Raw genomic sequence first — 5,705 nt, 5'->3', positions numbered from 1 at the left:
AATGGCAGGACTTCTTTGAGCAGTTTTGTAGGAATGGGGTCTAAAAGACACGTTGATGGTTTGGAGGAAGTAATTATTGAAGTTAACTCAGAAAGATCAATTGGAGAAAAAGAGTCTAACTTAACATCAATGGTACTAAGAGTAGCTGTAGATAATATTACATCTGTGGGATGATTATTGGTAATTTTTTCTCTAATGATAAAAAATTTTTTTGTGAAGAAGTTCATGAAGTCATTACTAGTTAACGTTAAAGGGATGGTTGGCTCAACAGAGCTCTGACTGTTTGTCAGCCTGGCTACAGAGCTGAAGAGAAACCTGGGGTTGTTCTTATTTTCTTCAATCAGTGATGAATAGTAAGATGTTCTGGCTTTGCGGAGGGCTTTCTTATAAAGCAGCAAACTATTTCTCCAGGCTAAATGATGATCCTCTAAATTTGTGACACGCCATTTCCTCTCCAGATTACGAGTCATCTGCTTTAGGCTACGTGTTTGAGAATTATACCACGGAGTCAGGTACTTCTGATTAGAGACCTTAGTTTTCACTGGAGCTACAGTATCCAGAGTCGTACGTAGTGAGGAGGTGAAATTATTAACAAGATAATCGACCTCTGTTGGGGTAGCGTTCAGATAGCTGCTCTGCTCTGTGTTGGTACAGGGCATTGAAGATGATAACAGTGGGTGGATTATATTCTTAAACTTAGTTACAGCACTTTCAGAAAGATAAGATAAGATAAGATAAGATAAGATAGAACTTTATTAATCCCTCGGGTGGGTTCCTCTGGGAAATTCGACTTCCAAAAAGCACAGCAACGACCGAAGTTACAGTTACAGAATTGTTATATATATATATATATATATATATATATATATATATATATATATATATATATATATATATATATATATATATATACACACACACACACATATATAAATACAGAGACAAATATAAATAAAATATACAAAGGGGATAAATAGAATAAATAGGAATAAAAAAATAAAGACATCTACTTTGATAAAGTCTACTCTCCACCGCTGTGTAATCAATTATTGTAAATGTAAATGTTATCAGGAAATGATCAGACAGGAGAGGGTTTTCAGGAAACACTGTTAAATGTTCAGTTTCTATGCCATATGTTAAAACAAGATCTAGAGTGTGATTAAAGTGGTGGGTGGGTTCTTTTACATTTTGAGAGAAGCCAATTGAGTCTAATAACAGACTAAATGCCATGTTGAGGCTGTCACTTTTAGCATCTACATGGATGTTAAAATCACCCACAATAATTATTTTATCTGAGCTCAGAACTAAATTAGATATAAAGTCTGAGAAATCAGACGGAAACTCTGTGTAAGGCCCGGGTGGACGATAGATGATAACAAGTAAGACTGGTTTCTGAGTTTCACAGCTGCGGTGGACAATGTTAAGCATCAGGCTTTCACTGAACTAAAAGTCTGTCTGGGTCTTTCATTAATTAATAGGCTGGTGTGAAAAATTGCTGCCACACCTCCCCCTCGGCCTGTGCTTCGAGGTTTCTGGTAGTTAGAATGACTCGGTGGTGCTGATTCATTTAAACTAACATAATCATCCTGCTGCAACCAGGTTTCTGTAAGGCAGAGTAAATCAATTTGTTGATCAATTATTAAGTCATGTACTAACAGAGACTTGGAGGAGAGAGACCTAATATTTAATAATCCACATTTCACTGTTTTACTCTTTGGTTCAGATGTGGATACTGTATTGTTCTTTCTTTGTAATTGTTTATGTTTAAGTTGTTTGTTGCTGGTTTTTAGTTTGTTTTTTGTCTGTTTGGGAGCTGACACAGTCTCTATGGAGATGGGTTTTTGGGGGGGTAGCAGGAGGAGAGAAGCTGCAGAGAGGCGTGTAAGACTGCAGCTCTGCTTCCTGGTCCCAACTCTGGATAGTCATATTTTGGGGGGTTTAATAAATTTGTCCATATTTCTAGAAATGAGAGCTGCTCCATCCAAAGTGGGATGGATGCCGTCTCGCCTAACAAGACCAGGTTTCCTCCAGAAGGTTTGCCAATTATCTATGAAGCCCACATCGTTTCTGGGACACCACTCAGACAGCCAGCAATTTAAGGAGAACATGCGGCTAAACATGTCACTCCTGGTCTGATTGGGGAGGGGACCAGAGAAAACTACAGAGTCCGACATTGTTTTGGCAAAGTTGCACACCGATTCAATATTGATTTTAGTGACCTCCGATTGGCGTAACCGGGTGTCATTACTGCCGACGTGAATTATGATTTTACTGAATTTACGTTTACCCTTAGCCAGCAGTTTTAAATTTCCTTCAATGTCGCCTGCTCTGGCCCCTGGAAGACAATTGACTATGGTTGCCGGTGTCTCTAGCTTCACATGTCTGAGAACAGAATCACCAATTACCAGAGTTTGACCCCCGGCGGGTGTGTCGCCGAGTGGGGAAAAACGGTTAGACACATGAACGGGTTGGTGGTGTACCTGGGGCTTCTGTTTAGGACTATGCTTCCTCCTCACCGTGACCCAGCCACCCTCTTTCCCCAGCTGCTTGGGGTCTGCCGGGGAACAGCTAGCGGGGCCTACGCTATCTTCGGCTGCACCAGCTACAGGGGCCTGGCTAGCTACAGGTGAATGAAGGGTGCGAAGCCGAGTCTACAATTCAGTAATCCTGGCCTCCAGAGCTGCAAATATGCTACATTTGTTACAGATATCATTACTGCTAAAGGAGGCCGAGGAGTAACTAAACATCTGACACAATGAGGAAGAAAGTGCAGGAGGGACAGGTGAAGTAGCCATGGTGCTAACGAGTCGGCTACGAGCTAAGCTAAGCTAGCGAAACAGTACAGAGACAGTGAGTGAATACTTTGGCTATAAATTAGGTAGTGAGTACACAGAAAGTGTGCTTCGGATGAAGCACGTGAAAATTATACTATGAAAGAAGAATGTATTTAAAAGTTGTTAATTAAATTGCTAAGCAAATAAGCTACTCAGAAACACCACTGTGTTTGAGCAGGAACAGGAAGTGATACTCTACCGCAGAGCCAGCGAACACCAAGTGACAGCGCCACATCTTGAGGCTCAGCTGGAGACAGAATTGGATTTCATGGATCCATCTATCCATCCATCCGTCCGTCCGTCCGTCCATCCATCCATCCATCCATCCATTGGTAATTGGTCTTGTGTCTGCCTCTTTGCATAAATGCCATCATTAGGTTTACTGGTCTTAATAATCTTGCTTTGCCAAACATTGGATACCATCCTGTCAGGTTGTGATGATCGTGATTTTATTGGTCGTACTTGTGAACATGCAGCTGACAAATCTGTACCATCTGAGTGATGCTGTGATGTCAATATGGACGAAATCTCTGAGGAACATTTCCAGCACCTTATTGAATCTGAGCCACAGATAATTAAGGCGACTCAAAAGAGGGTCTGACTTGGGACTTCCAAGGTGTGCCTAATAAAGGGAATAATTAAAACACAATATCCAAACTTTCTGGTTTGTGAACACTTTCCAACAGCTGTCAGGAGATTCAGAGACTGTGCTGTTTCCCTGGCTGATCGTATACACTTCTGCCTTTTTTTGCTTGTCTTCTTCTAATAGCAGAGCAGCCACTCAGACCAGCACTCTCAGACTCATTACATCTTTTTTCTTCTTCACGCTAATGCAAACAAACTGAGGCAGGAAAGCTGAAATGAGGCAGGCAGCGTAATCCCTCCTCCATCTCCCTGTCATGGCTTCTAATCCAAGTCCCAGATGCCCCGGGCTCCTCAGCCAACTAGTGTGTGTGTGTGTGCGTGCGTGCGTGCGTGCGTGCGTGCGTGCGTGCGTTAGGTCGCTGCACTCAGTTCACACAAACACAAAGACGGATTTTGTTTGGAAACAAAGCAGGAAACAGCTGGAATCAGGCAGCATCTTGTTAATTTGTTTGGAGACTCTGCAGACTTTTCTGATGTGAGTCACAAACAGCAGAAGGTGTTGCAGCACATCAGACTTCCTAATGGCTCACTTTCAATTTTAAACTGGTAAAGGAGCTGGCTCACCACCAGGCCAAATAAATCGTAGTGGTGGAAAACAAGCAGACAAACCAGAGTGTGAGAGATGCTGTACACGTCGGCTCGGTTCATCCTTAGTCAACCTTTTCCACCTGATTAAATGACTCCAACTGGGTAATATGGAAGGAGCCAGTCATGTTTTCCTGTCTGTGTTCAATATTTATAGTTTATTTCATGTAGCAATCTGTGTTTTTTACCTTACCTGGGTCCTGTTGGCCACATTACTGCTTTACTGCAACTTTGTGTTCCCCCTCAGTCTTTTTGTTTTAATCACCCTTCAGCTCTCCCGTGTCATGACTGACTTCACCTACCTTATTATTCCTCATGTGCATTCAGTCTATATATAAGAAAACTAACGTAAATAAAAGAGGAAGTAAACTAAAAGGGATCAAAACAAACAGGTTAGGTCCTGATGTAGCATTCGGTCCTCACTTTCATCCCAGTTTCCTTTTCAGACACTTCGTTTTTGTCTTGATTTTGTTTACTTGTGCCTTATTATCCATATTCAGATGTTTTTGTTTATCTTACAGTTTTAAGTATCTTTGCTGGAAAACTGTTGCTGTTGTCCTCCAACTAAACAGTCGTATTGTTTGTGTTCCTCAAGCTGCTGACAAACAAAGCCAGTGCCAAAAATGACCAAAAGCTTTGTTCCACGTCCACTCGATGCTGGCTCCTAAAGTGAGCTTCACTTTAACTTGGGAGTCTTCATAGACTCTCAAGTTAAAATGTCAAACTTTACAGCAGAAATAAACATTTTACATCCTGATGCAAAACCAGTTTGGTCTCCATGGAACATTCTTCTTCAGTCCTTAAATCATTATGTCTTTACAACCAATAGATAGCTGATCCTAAGAAGGTGGAGCGTATAAAGACTTTTTAAAAAGAAATGCTCATTAAAAGATTAATTTTTATTGGAAATTGAAGCTGAAAAAACTAAAAGGTCAGATTATTGAAGCTACAGGTTTGAAAGAAGCAAAGTTGAGCATCCACAGGTTGATAACAGGTTTAATTTTGGTGGGAATCAGGTCACGGTGACACTAAAGGTCACACTATTACCGGCAATATTTTATTGATTTTCTTCTTAAAACCTCACAACAACATGCCAGGCCTTCAGGGACATGAGTGCTAGGTTGGCTAAGCGTTTGACCTTTACTGTCATTTTTAGCGCCCAAGGTCAAAGTTGACCTAGAAAAAAGAAACCACATCAACAAACTTATCATGGAGGGAGCTGTACAACACACTTTATCTTTTCAATACGTCGTCACAAAATTACACAACATTCATGAACACCATTCATCTACATCTTAAAATGTAAAGTTTTGCAGCTTATAGAAGCCAAAGATTTCAGCCAGTTGTGCTCCAATCACACAGGCAAAGATATAACACACCATTTCACTATGTAATGCTTTAAGGTTAGTATGGCCTTTGCCTTCTGGGGCTCTCTGAGTGCTCTGAGAAAAATTTACCCTGGATGAATCTGGGATTGTAAACATAGATTTCAGAGTTGAAACAACACTTCACACAGTTTTAATTTCCCCTCAAAGCGTTTTATGAATTGACAGGCCGGTCTCTAAATGCTAAACACACAGGACGCCTTTCACAGGACACTCAGGAGAAATGTCAGATGAGAGCGGTAAAGGCCAAGAGCAC

The sequence above is a fragment of the Maylandia zebra genome, linkage group LG4 (genome assembly GCF_041146795.1).
Source record: "Maylandia zebra isolate NMK-2024a linkage group LG4, Mzebra_GT3a, whole genome shotgun sequence".
NCBI lineage: Eukaryota > Metazoa > Chordata > Actinopteri > Cichliformes > Cichlidae > Maylandia > Maylandia zebra.
This window is presented reverse-complemented; position numbering follows the sequence as displayed.